The 14,463-nt window shown below is 41.1% G+C and overlaps 1 protein-coding gene across 15 annotated transcripts in view; it reads right to left on the bottom strand.

Annotated features, from left to right (window-relative positions):
- Window positions 1-14,463, bottom strand: part of RAPGEF4 (Rap guanine nucleotide exchange factor 4) — a 318,142-nt gene that overhangs the window by 207,636 nt on the left and 96,043 nt on the right. The window lies entirely within an intron of this gene.

Consider the following 14,463-nt stretch of genomic DNA (forward strand, 5'->3'; position numbering starts at 1 on the left):
CATAGTTTGAATTTTTTAAAATATTGATATTTTTACTTTGTAATTAAAAAAAAATAAATCCCTTACAGAAGCAAAAAATGCATCAACATTTAAAAGTCACAATGCTTAGAGTATTTGTTTCCTAAGTCAAGTAAGATGAAAAGGACCCTTTCTTTGTGTTCTTTAAACAAAGGTAGTTTTATTTTAGACATCAAGAGCATATTCCAGATGTTTTTGCCCCTAAAATCCCTCCCAGCATCCCACTTGATGGGGATGAATTAAAAACCCCGGTCAGGTCAAAGTTTCAGTCTGTCTTCACAGGTAGGCTTGTTAGAACAGAGAGCACTGAGACAATGAAGGTCCTGATGCCCCTGTGAACCCACTTCACTCTAATTCACGCTTTCCGACTTCTGAACCAATCCAGGAACTGGTTTCCCCTACTCCTGTTCCTGAATGCATGGAGATCACAGAGATGAATCCAGATCAGAGACAACCCATCACCTCAAGAGGTACAGAATTTTAAGGAGAATGACCTTAGAAAATGTTTACTTCATCCACAGACAACCAACCACTCTCCAGGTAAGGAAACAGAAGTCTACAGACATAATTTGCTCAAGATCGCAGGGTTACTAAGTGAATACAGCAGGTCTCTTGAGCCCCAGGGTAGCATCCTTTTTATGATGATGGAGAAAGGGTCTAAAAGGTCCTATTGGTGCTGGATCAGGGGCTGTGCCTTCATAAACAGAGTATATACTAGGATGTAGGTTTGACCAGGAGCGGAAGAGAGTCATCTTCCTGCCTTTATCACAGACCCTCAAACTGGACTGCAAACACCACAAAGTGACAGTTATTCATTTACTCTCATTACTAGTGTTCCATATGATGCATATACACTTTCTCTACAAATAATCCATTATTACAGAAGAGGGAAGATTTTCTATTTGAGATGTGCTTTCTGGCCACATCATTCAGAGATGCTTTTAGTATATAACTAACACTAATGAAGGTCTCTTGTTATGTTTTCCACATTTTGGTCAGGCAATAGGAAACCTGGAAATATTTAAATTAATGTAATGTGTACTACTATGATCGATCATATTGGTTTTTTTTTCTCTATAGTGGGAGCTATAAATAAGTTTCTAAAGTTTAAGAGGTAAACCAATGATTAGGTTCTGGAATTACTTAGAATCAATAAATCTGAGACTGATTTAATCAAACTGCCTTGTAAACCTGTCCAGAACCATAAAGGTATCCCTCATTCCTCTCCACTGAAAGAAAAAGAAAAACTCCCAAAGAATAGTCATGAGAGCACTCATGGCTTTTACATACATAAAAATCCGTATGTAAGATTTAAAATTATGGATAGGCTATAAGAAATCTTTCTTACTATTTATCAAGACAAGTTCTCTAAAACCTCTCCTAGAGGTAGTTATTTATTAACACTGATTTCTGGCTATAATAACCACAGAATAATAAAACTGTTGCCTGGATTCAACATCACATTTTTCCACTAATAAGCAGACAAATTTTCCAACAAATTATTGTAAGTTCCTCAAATACATTAGAAATATGATTCCTTTATGTATACCCTCACATCTGCAGGAATACATCTTGGGATTAAGGAGATGAACACCTATGTGCATTGTAAGAAGCTAAGTGAGGATACATAAGTAGCAGCCCCTGGCTAGACATGAATGCTACTCACATTTATTATATTGCCACCCGCCCCCCGTCCCAGACACTTCATTACTAATGATTTTCCAACACAAAAGCTTTTAAAAACTTTGATCTTTTGTGAAAATTCAGTAGGATAATAAAAACCTTCCAGCTGAACAAACAGACTAGGGCAGAAAGATCATCTCCTTAGCATTTGCCACAGAAAGTATCATCTGCCCTGACTCCACCCTGGTGTTTCATTAAAGTGGTGTCGTTCAAAATATGCAAATGACAGTAATAATTGGAACAAACAAATGAATAAGGTGAGCCTCTATAGGCAATTTACTTGGGGTAATTAAGAATGCTAAGTCAAACAAATTATTATTTTAAATGGCAAGTAAGCTTTAATTAAACTTGATTTCTATACTAAAATGAAACTACTAACCCAACAGAAGGCATCCTATGTGAATTAAAAGGCAAAGTGCCAAGAAGGGAAAAAAAACTAATGTATGCTCTGCTTTTTGATTCACCAGATTAGGACCAGGTAAAACTGTATTCACATTGGAACGAGCTCACAGAGAAGTATTTCTGTGCATGAATTTAGTATTGATATAATGCATTGGGGTGCCTCAAGCACTAATGTATTTTAAATGGTAAGGATGCTAAGCAAAATTAGAACCAACCCAAACCTAAGGTAATTTCTCTCCAACTAGCATCTCAAATTTTTTCTACCATTAAGAAAGGGAAACCAGCAGACTGTAGCCCACAGGGATTAAGATTCCTTCCTAGGGGTTAGGGGAATATGGTGACCCATAGGAGAGCCTCCACAGCTATGCTAGCCACCAACCAAACATACACGTGTATGATGGAGCAAACCAATGGGCCCCAATCGATAAACATGGAAATAAAGATGCCCAGAGAGAGAGGAAAATCTCCAGAACTATCCTGAGATGGACAAGGCTAAAACATGATCCTATTAAAGCAGATTATACTTGTGTATTTGCTCCTACAGAACAATATAATAATTACAGACTATTTTGAAAGCTTCAAGTCTTCTCTGAGACTAGACATAAGTACGTCACTTCTCTCTTTAATGCTTTGTCCCAGTACCTGTAATGGGACTCTGATTAGACCCCAGCCACCAGCACTGGCAAGCAGAAAAGCCCTCACAGAACCACCTGTTTTCTTCTCCACATGAAGCACCTCTCCTGGTTTAGCCTCCTGGGTCTTCGCTCTTCCAGCCCAGTGTTCCTCAGGGACACACAAGCTGAGTCCCGTCCTCTCCGCTCCTGGCTTTCTGGTCAGGCGGGGTGACCCAGGGCAATTGTCAAGGAAGAAGGTATGAGTAGGAGCGGGTGGTGGCAGGAGACAGCAGGGTGGGGCCTGGAGAAGTCACTCTAAGTCACTACCTCTGGCACCTGGACCCAGTCACCTGCCACACAAGACCATTTTCACACGGTCTCCCTAAATAGTCTGCCCTCAGGGGGACTCTAGGTATACTATTATAACACTCATGACCATGGGAAGGAGTTGTTGTCAAGCCTGTGTTCCAAGGAGCAGAGAGAACTCCAGACTACTCCATTTTCTCTTCTGTACTTGTGCCTTCTCTCTGGAGAGGCGGCCATGAACTGACCTGAGGCCTCTCCTCCTGTCTGATCCCGCCCCTGGCCAAAACGGGATTCATTCGTCCAATAACCACCAGGCACTGTCAACATGGCTTCCCTGGCGGCTCAGATGGTAAAGCGTCTGCCTGCAATGCGGGAGACCCAGGTTCGATCCCTGGGTCAGGAAGAACCCCTGGAGAAGGATATGGCAACCTACTCCAGTACTCTTGCCTGGTAAATTCCATGGACAGAGGAGCCTGGTAGGCTACAGTCCATGGGGTCTCAAAGAGTCGGACATGACTGAGCGACTTCACTTTCTTTCTTTCACTGTCAACATGTTGGGCCCTACACTGTGCTCAGAGCATAGAGCAAGACATCATTGCTGTTCTCAAGCTGCCCACATTCCACAGACAGGTAAGACACGCAAATAAGAATTACAAAATGTGTGCTGGAAAGAGGATGGGATGCTCGCATCTGAGGAGCAAGACAGTCAGGGGAGGGAACCACCTGTGACTGAACTTCAGTCCCATTGGAACGTGTCCACCTCTCCAACCCACCAGAAGGGGAGCAGGGCATGAAATGAAAGAGCTTTGTCTCTCGAGTTAGAGCAGAAGTTCCAAGAGTGCTGGGGGCTTGGTGTGCTGTGAGGGCTCAAGAAACGTTTGCTGAATAAATGAATGATCTAAGAATCTAGACCTGCCCCTGGGACATTTGGGGACAGAATCTTGGCTAGTGAGGATCTCAGAGGTCATCTGCTAATCCACCCCTCTAGAATTTGTAGATAAAAGACTTATTTTAAAATATCTGCACAGAGGAAGTGTGCTGGGCCCATACAATGTTTGCAGGTGGGATGGATAGATATGATGTGGTAGATCCAGTCAGTGAAATATTATTTGGCAATAAAAAAGAACTACTGACACGTACTACACTCTGGATGAATTTTAAAAGCTTCACTCTCAGGGAAAGTAGCCAGACACAGAGGCCACATGGTATATAGTACTACTGATAAGAAACATCCAGAAAAGGCAATTTTAGAGAGACAGAAAGTAGACCAGTGGTGCCTGAGGCTGGGGGGTAGAATGAGATTAACTAGGTATGAGGGTTCTTACCAGAAGGATAAACTTCTAAAACTGGACTATGGTGACAGTTGTATCACCCTAGACACAGAATAACTGAATTGTATACTTGAAATGGGTGGATTTTATGATATATAAAATACACCTCAAAATTGTTTAAAAGTGTTGTAAGAGGAGTCATAAGTTATACATTTATACTCATGCTGGTATGAAGGGGCTGCTACATGTTTGAAAAAACAAAAAAGCCCAGATTTGAAAGCACCCCCACCTCATCTGCTCATTCCCACCCTCAGGGCCTTCCATCCCCCTTCCCAAAAAGTCTGCTTATAGACACGAAGCAGGTTAGTGGTTCCAGGACTGGAGGGAGTGGGGCTGGGAAGTGACTGCTTAATGGGAATGGTTTCCTTATGAGGTGTTGAATCAGTCCTGGCACTAGATAGTGGTGATGGTTGCAAAATATTATAAATGTACTTAATGCCACTGAATTGTACCCTTGAAATGGTTAAAGTGGTAAATTTCATGTTATGTGTATTTTACCAGAATTTTTTAAAATCTACTTTTTTTTTTTTAAAGGTCATGTTTGAGGAATATTTTCACATTTCCTTTTCATCTGCCAAATGCATTCCCCAGTAGCCACAGAGGGGCCAGCTGCTGTCCCCAGCCACCTTGTGTCAGGATGTCTTAGTCCAGGTGACAACATAGCTCTCAGCAATTTGTTTGCTGCATGCTCTCCTCATTTTTTCCCCTGGTTGGCAAACATCAGACATTAATTAAAAAAAAAACAAAAAACCTGGGCTTGGTTTGCATTTTAATCCTGTCCACTTGAAACTGGCTGGCATCATTCAAAACAACATACGAAGGGACGTTCCCAGAGCTGTCAGACCATCTCATTAAGTGTTGCTGCCGAGGGTTCCTGACTCCCTGAAAGTGTAGGAGGCAGTGACTCCTCCTGGCATGAATTTAACCATGGCGTATTATGAAATACCTGTTGCTCAGTCAAAAATTCTGCAGGTCCACAAGGCTCTAGGGCTGCCTGTTTCCACCGAATCCAAAAGCCAACCTCTCCTGGAATCACTTCCATGTGGTTCCTATGGCTAATGTCCTAGGTCGCTGGGATCAATGATAATTCCTGGATTACTTCTTTTACCAGTATCATTGGCCTCAGTATTTCTATCAGACAATCTGAAGGGTGTGTTAAAACATTCTTTCCTTTTTCCCCAATGGGACGATGGTTGCTAAAGAATTTAGTCAGTTGTCCAAGGATGCCCACTGATTTAGAGCTAGAACCAGGGTCTGAACATGCTCAGGATTCATGTATTTGATTGCTGTACTTAGGAAGTAAGAATGTTCAGCTGTAAAATCTTTTCTACCTCAAAGATGACATTAAACTGATACTCTCATTTTAGAATTGCTTAAAATATGCCTGGTATTGAATGAACTAGAAAAAAAAAACCTTTCAGGTTTCCAATTGTGAAACAGTATTTGGAGAGCAAGTGCTGAACGCCAAATGTCTAAAAGACCTCCTCAGAAGAAATCCTTACTGCCAGCCAAAAATCACAGGAACACACTGTGGCTGAATGTTTAAATTGTGTTTTTTAGACACTGGATAATTTTCTGACCATTAAATACAATCACGGCCAAACCCAACAATAAAAGTAATTGAATCTCATGCTTGAGAAGCACACAGCTGACTCATGGTGAGGAGGAGGAGATGAAGAAAGCACATAAGAGGAGGTCAGAAACCCAGGAGTAATCTTCCCTCCCACGTTGAGCAGAGCTTGCCCACACAGTGGACAAGCTGGCGATGGAAGCCTGTCCTCACTGCCTGAGTGCCCTTCCCAGCTAGGACCCACACTCCCAGGTGGCAGCTGAAAACCATCTACAGGTGTAAGACATTTAACCCAGCCTCTGCTCCAGGTCAGGTCATTAAGATGAGGTTTCCAGGAGAGGACAGAGCGAGGCCACCTCCACTCAGGCCTTGGTAGACTGTGCCTGCTCCGGGGCTCCCAGGGCACTGGGCACACACAGGGCACCTGACTTTCCCGGCAGTGCACAATGACCAACCATAAAATACAGCCTAACTTGAGAAGTGTGCATGCAAGTTTTTGCCTTACATTTATTACCAACTGCATTAAATCTTAAAGATGCCACACTGATCCTGACTGAAAAGGATTTACAAGCTAATGGCAAAAATACTAGCAGCCATTGGAGATAAGCTGACCAACCAGTTGGTGTCAGAGCAGGGTCTATTTCTGCAAACATTTCATGTGTACCTATTTTGAGATCAAGTTGGTGGTCACAGGGAAGGTCTCAATGTTTTGGCCAGAAAAAAAGAGATCCTCCTATGGGAGCCTTGGGTAACTTTCTAAGCATCAGTATTCTCATCTATAAAATGGGTATTCAGGGCCACAATCTCAAACACATGAAATGCCTGCAATAGAATCATGCTAAGTGGGATAAATAGAGAAAAAAATAACCTTCTGTCCTTGAGAGTTGAGTCTACATTTTTACTTAGCTCAAAAGAGTGACATGATCCCTGTCTTATTCTTTTCCCTTACTCCTCTTATCTAATTATAGTTTACATCCTATATTCCATGGCCATGCCTCTCATACATGTCACCTTTTTCTAGTCTACAGTCACCCTAGTAAGGCCTTATCCTGGCATGTGAGACCACTGTCATAAATTCCCAATTCATAGACCACCTCCAGCCTCCCCCTCAAACTATCCTGCACTTTTCAGTCAGATCCTTCTCATTCATAATCATTGTGTTGACATCAAAACTCTAGACTCATCAGTGTCCAAGGGATCAAGTCCAGATTCTAGACTCTGGCTTAGATTCTTGCCCACGTTCCTATCCACAAATTCTCTGCTCCACCCAAAATAACCCTCAAATGCCTTTAACTTAACCACCTCTGCAACTTTAGCCCTATATTGCCATGACCTGGGTGCAGACTATTCTACAAAACAGTCACCACAGTATCTCCATCCCATTTACTCTTCCCATATTGTGACTTTAACGTGTCAAAGGCTGAGTTTACATTCCCTCCCCTTGAATCTAGGTGCACTTGTAACTATGACAAAAGTGGCAATGGATGACTTAACAAGGTAGGTCATCAAACTGAAAGCACTTCTGCCTGGCTCTCTTGGGATACCAGCTCTTGTTACCCAGCCTTCATGCTAAGAGGGAGCCAAGCAGACATGTGGAAAGGCCATGTGTAGGTGCTCTGGTCATAAGCACTAGCTCATCCCAGCTAACAAATCAGCATCAGCTCATATACATGCAGGCTTCAGTTGATTCCAGCCCCCAACCATCCTCTGAACTGCCCCTGATGATCCTACATGGAGCAGAAACAAACTGTTCTCTCCCATCCCCCTGCCCTGCTACCCACTATGCTCCATCCAAGTTGCAGATTCATGAGCAAAAGAAAAGAGTATGATTGTTTTAAGTGACTATGTTGGGGTGGTTTGTTATGTAGCAATAGGTAACCGGAATAGACTAAAATGCCCTTCCCGTCTTTTTGGCTTTCTCAAATCCTACCTGGCTTTCAAAAGCCCAATACAGATCTCACCTTGTTCATGATCTTAAGCTCACCCCAAATGATCTCTGTCTCTCTCTTGCTTGAAGCCTGAACAGCACTCAATAAAGACCTACTATTATGGACCATAATCTCCTTGAAAGAGAAGACCATGCCTATGTTTATTGAGAACACTTTCCTATCACTTGTCAGAATACCTTACACATAATAGGAGGTCTCTCTCTCTCTCTCTCTAATATATATATATATATATATATATAATCAATGGATAATTCATTTTCTAGTCTCCAGAGTAAAATGCACATAGTAGGTACTTACATGATATCATGACACATGTTTAATATTAAAAAATAGGAAAAAAGACAATAAAAATTATCTTTAAATGGAGGATCAGGTAGCAGTAGAAAATTCAAACTTTTCAAGACTTTAAACTGCTTTTCTACTGAGTAAAGTAGATGCTTTTTAAATTAACAGTTTAAGTTCAAGAGTGAGTACGTGTGTGTGTTTTCAGCCAAGTTGGTGTAGATTTGTATGTAGATTTATATGTATCTTTGGGAACTGTTCCTTTGTTAATAATTAAACTGTATATGGGAATTTTGTGACATGGCAGTAACTATCCATGTTCTATGGCCGTGTAATTACTCAAGCGTAATTAGAATACAGGAGGGTTTAGAGATAGGCAGAATGTTTCCTGTCAAATATGATCTGTACCAGGACTTCTTAAATTGAGGATCATGTACCCTCCATGGTTGTCACTAGATGGGCTTCATGAAGTTCATGCCTAAAATTACATACAAAATTTTGTGTATATTTGTATTCTAAGGCAAGCAATGCGGAAATACCAAAGCAGGTTTGGCTATGCCATTGCCTAGCATGGTGGCCTTGGGGAAACCCTTATAAGCTCCTTGGACCTGCTTCTGGATCTACTCCACTGTAAAGACAGGGGGATGCACTAGAGCCATCAAGACATCTCAAGGAAGTTTCTCCGAGAAAGGCCCTCAAGTGGAAGGAGAGGGCTACCTCACTTAGTGTTTTTCCATTGTATTTTCTTTCCTATAAAAGAACAATCATATTTTGATTAAAATATGTATCTGTGTTTACAACTGTTTATTTAGTAAACTTTAAGGGCCTATGATGTGACAATCGTTGGTTATGAATTTCCCACTCAGTCTTTGAGGCTTGGAAATTACTGAATAGACCATTCCAACACTACACAGAATTCTAGAAGATAGAGTGGACAATAAAAATATCAAAAACAGCACAGAAGACCTAAAAACTAAAGGATTCATCATTAAATGGGTAGAATAGGGATCATGCAAAAGATCAAGTAGACACAGGGTACTACGAACGAACCAGGCTGATTAGGCTAATCTGTACTACAAGGTGAGGGCCCACTTGCTCCTTTGCCTTCCAGAATTGCATGCTCAGTTGAGAGAATAGCTTTCCTCCCTAGAGGAAACTCTTTAAAGATACAGAAGTAGATACTGTCCTTCCCAGAACCTCTGAACCAGCTCTCATAGGAATAGAGAGTCAGAAACAAAAAGCAAGCAAACACAGAGGCTTAATGGAACGGAAGACATATAATGAGTAATTTGGACTCAGGGATAATCTGAACATAATTCTTCTCATGCTCAATGATTTCAATAGGGGAAGTATAATTTTATAAAAGCTTTGAGCTACAGATAAAACAAAACCCCCCAAAAAGTAGGTTTTCAGCACTTAAGAGGATGAAAATATGACCATTTCATCATTTCTTGGTCCATCAATTGTCTCCCTTAATGTTAGTATTTTTAAATTTTTAAATATATATGTGTGTATGTATATAAGACTTAATATGTCATATTTTCTGGATATCATTTGAACGATGATGTGACCCTACTAAATATTCAATAATATTCTATGAATGAGTAAATAAAGTTTCCTACTAAAGCCCAAAATGTCAGTAACCAAGGACCTGGCTTTATAAAGAAGCTGAACCATTTTTCTAAATTATCACAAATAATATCCATAGTATATTTCTTTCATTAAAAGTATAAATGGAGATTCTCAGTTTGTTGCTGCTAAGTTGAGGGTGGGGTATGGAGCTCTACACAAGGAAGGGGCTTTTCTCTGCTTGGTGTGTGGGGATCAGGGTAGGGGTTAGGAGACAGTCTTGTTTATTGCCCACATTTGAGAGCTGTGGTTAATTTGTGCTTAAGAAAAAATAAGTGCAGTAAAGAACAACATAAGGTACAAGTAAAATGGGTTTGGTTTTCTCCAATACGTGCGTGTTTCATGCAATTTCTTCCCTTGGTTCTCCCCCATAACTGGGTGTTTGGTAAGTGTGCCATACCTTTCTAGACTTGAGATAAATTTGTACAAGTGTGAGCAAAATGCCTAGGGCAGAGAAAGTATTTGGGGTGTCCTGTATCTCCAAATTATGTTAAAAAATGTATATATAAAGTCTTCTGGAATCACCTCCAGAACGAAGGCGACCCTATGATAAAATTTAAAAAGGCATACCTATGCAGTAAAAACTAAATATGGTACTCATCACCAGCATGTTTAGCAAGACCTTAAGTTTAAGATACTTACTTTATACTATGCATTAGATTCCTTAGACAAAGCTGCCTCAGGATTCTTCCTTTTGGTCATAAGTCAAATAACCAAAAGCTGATATATAATGGTATATTACTTCATTTTCTCTGAGTCAATCATTTTAGAATGAAAACACATTGCAGGCCAAACAAAGGTGGAAAATGGTAGATTATCTTTCACTCTAAATTTCCACTGCATTTAGAGGTTGGATTATTTGATCATCTTGGTACGATGGACCAACCAGGACTTTGAGATCCCTACAAAGTGGGCTGAGGTTGAAATGAGGAAGACATTCCTGAGGCGGACGGTCTTTCACATAATGATTTGTACAGAGACATAAACATATCTCATCTCTCAGGAAAACAGAAGGAAGACCTTCCAATGATATGTATGTAGGAAATAACAGGAAGGGCTGAAGGTTATGACCAACCTAGATAGCATATTTAAAAGCAGAGACATTACTTTGCCAACAAAGGTCCATCTAGTCAAGGCTATGGTTTTTCCAGTGGTCATGTATGGATGTGAGCGTTGGACGGTGAAGAAAGCTGAGCACCAAAGAATTGATGCTTTTGAACTGTGGTGTTGGAGAAGACTCTTGAGAGTCCCTTGGACTGCAAGGAGATCCAACCAGTCCATCCTCAAGGAGACCAGTCCTGGGTGTTCATTAGAAGGACTGATGTTGAAGCTGAAACTCCAATACTTTGGCCACCTCACGCGAAGACTTGACTCATTGGAAAAGACCTTAATGCTGGGAAGGATTGGGGGCAGGAGGAGAAGGAGACGACAGAGGATGAAATGGTTGGATGGCATCACCGACTCGATGGACATGGGTTTGGGTAAACTCCGGGAGTTGGTGATGGACAGGGAGGCCTGGCGTGCTGCAATTCATGGGGTCACAAAGAGTCGGACACAACTGAGCGACTGAACTGAACTGAAAATAAAAACAGATATCTTATACAAAGTATCTCTTGATTTTTCTTAAGTATCTCTTGAATTTTCACCTCAGGGTCTTATAAGAAGCATGACCAGCACAGTAGCCACTTCATATTTGTTGAATTTAACTTGATGTTATAGATTCCAGTTTCTTCATAAATGTCAGTCAGAATGAAACACTACACCATATTTAGGCTGCTTTTGAGTAAATATAAGTATTTTTCTTACATATATTGCATTCAACAGGGTTGAAATTGGGGGGTTATTTTGGGCTGGTTTATTTCTTTATTGGTTTGTCTGTCTGGTTGGTTGGTTTGTTGATGACATTGTTTGATCACAGGACGGTAAGAGAGAAACAGTACAGCCCAAATCATGAGGTGGTGAAGTCAGATAAGACTAGCTTAAATCCTACCTTCTTCACTTTACTAGCCATTCAAGCTTGGGCAAGTTCCTTAATCTTTCCAAGTCTCAGATTTCTTACTTATAAAATGGATTAATAATCCCTACTGGCCAGGGTTATTAGGAGGATTAAATGAAACAATAATATATATGATGCCTACTTAGCATAATGACTCACAGTAAACATTAGGCATGTAGCTAATCTTACGCTTATTATTACCTCATTAAGTCAGAGTTAGGATTAGACAAAATAATACATAGAGGCACTTACCATGGTTCTTGACATATAATTAATGCTAATGCTCAAGCTCTAGAAGGACACAGTTTAATACACATGAGCCATCTTCCTTACATAACCCATGGAGTTCTCTCACATGACAGTTCTCCTGGCCACATGGTTTTTTGTGCCACAGGAGCTCATGCATAGGTCTATCTCAGGCATACATCAAACACCTGATGAGTCTCTCTCTCAGTGTTAACTCTAAAAATGTTTCCCAGTTGTCAGAAATCACAAGAAATAGAAAGAAGCATCAGCATCTTTGGATCTGCAATGAGAATGCTAGGAAACATGACTGCTTTGATGTGACACTTGTGGATGTTGAAAGCACTAGCATCAAACTCGCCCCCATGTAACCATGAGCTATTTTCAGCCCTTCGTGCATTTCCTGGTTCTACCTGGATGAGATATGTGCACACAAAAGCAATTTGTCATACAAGCCACTCAACTAATTATGGCCTGAGTGATCTCCTGTGTCACGTCCTCAAGCTCTTCGCATGACTCATCATTCAGATGGGAAGCAGGAAGCGCTCCACTGGGGGTGGGGGTGGGGGAGGAAGTCAGAAGGATGCCACACCTCAGGACAATACCCTTCCTACCAAAGCAGTGTTGTTATTCTCAACTACCCAGCAACACACAAACAGAGCATGTTTAATCACCCCATCAGAGAGGAAGACTGGGGCTGTGAGTTTACCCTGGTGCCACATTTGAGACATCATGTGACAAACAGCTATTAATACAACCAAGGGTCCATTCCACTGACCCCTTGTCCAGGTGATGTCTGGTCATTTCAAACCACCAAACCTCCAACCTCAAAGCACAGAGACTCATCCCCTTTCAGCTTATTCTGGCATATCTCCTGGAAGTGACACTTACTGCTGGTGCAGAACTCAGTGTAGGTAGGCAGAAGTGGGTATATTTTACACCTATTTATGCAGACATACATGTCCAAACATGAGCAGTTTTGGGCACCTGAAGAAAGCTACAAGGAAAAGTTTTGTTGCCAAGATTGTTTGCTATTTATCAATTTGCATTTTTCAAATAAGTCAAGTCTACACCCAGGTGTGACATCTTTAATTGCACAGAGAGTGTATTTCCATAATATAAGTCAGGAGATACCCCACTTTTCACTTCTGTTCAGAAGGTCTGGAATGGCCAGAAAAATCACCCTCATTCAAGGTCAGAGAAAGTTGGAAGAAGGACGCTCAATCTCATTCTCTTTCCAGCTGTAGACCCAACCCACACTCCAGTCTGAAATGGAAACCATAGAACAATGAAAACCTCACTACCCTTAGCTCTTTCATGACCCCACTCTTTCACTGCCACTGAGACTCTGACTTCAGAAGAAGAAATGGATAATGGCTAAGAGATCTTATTATTATAGAATTGTGTGGTTTTTTAAAAAGCAATTTATCAATGTTTAATTTCTCACAAACACTGAGAATGTACTCTAATGATTTATGCTCATAAAACATAGTTAAATCAAATTATATATCTAAAGTTAATGAAATTCTTTCGTTCAGTGTTTACCTATGCACTAGACACCACCCTTATGGCAGAAAGTGAAGAAGAACTAAAGAGCCTCTTGATGAAAGTGAAAGAGGAGAGTGAAAAGTTGGCTTAAAGCTCAACGTTCAGAAAACTAAGATCATGGAATCTGGTCCCATCACTTCATGGGAAATAGATGGGGAAACAGTGGAAACAGTGTCAGACTTTATTTTTTTGGGCTCCAAAATCACTGCTGATGGTGACTGCAGCCATGAAATTAAAAGATGCTTACTCCTTGGAAAGAAGGTTATGGCCAACCTAGATAGCATATTTAAAAGCAGAGACATTACTTTGCCAACAAAAGTCCGTCTAGTCAAGGCTATGGTTTTTCCAGTGGTCATGTATGGATGTGAGAGTTGGACAGTGAAGAAAGCTGAGCGCCAAAGAATTGATGCTTTTGAACTGTGGTGTTGGAGAAGACTTTTGAGAGTCCCTTGGATTGCAAAGAGATCCAATCAATCCATCCTAAAAGAGATCAATCCTGGGTGTTCATTGGAAGGACTGATGTTGAAGCTGAAACTCCAATACTTTGGGCACCTCATGTGAAGAGTTGACTCATTGGAAAAGACCCTAATGCTGGGAAGGATTGGGGGCAGGAGGAGAAGGGGACGACAGAGGATGAGATGGTTGGATGGCATCACCGACTCAATGGACATGGGTTTGGGTAGACTCCGGGAGCTGGTGATGGACAGAGAGGCCTGGTATGCTGCAATTCATGGGGTCGCAAAGAGTCGGACACGACTGAGCGACTGAACTGAGACACTCAGACCCTCTTAACAATACAAGCTATGTTTTATCTCATTAATAGGTGAGAAAACTGGGGTGTAAACTCTTGGCTCAATATCACACAGCCAGGGAGTGATAAAATCTCATTTGA

Source organism: Giraffa tippelskirchi, chromosome 3, assembly GCF_054371585.1.
Source record: "Giraffa tippelskirchi isolate mGirTip1 chromosome 3, T2T-mGirTip1v1.2.pri, whole genome shotgun sequence".
NCBI classification, from domain to species: Eukaryota; Metazoa; Chordata; class Mammalia; order Artiodactyla; family Giraffidae; genus Giraffa; species Giraffa tippelskirchi.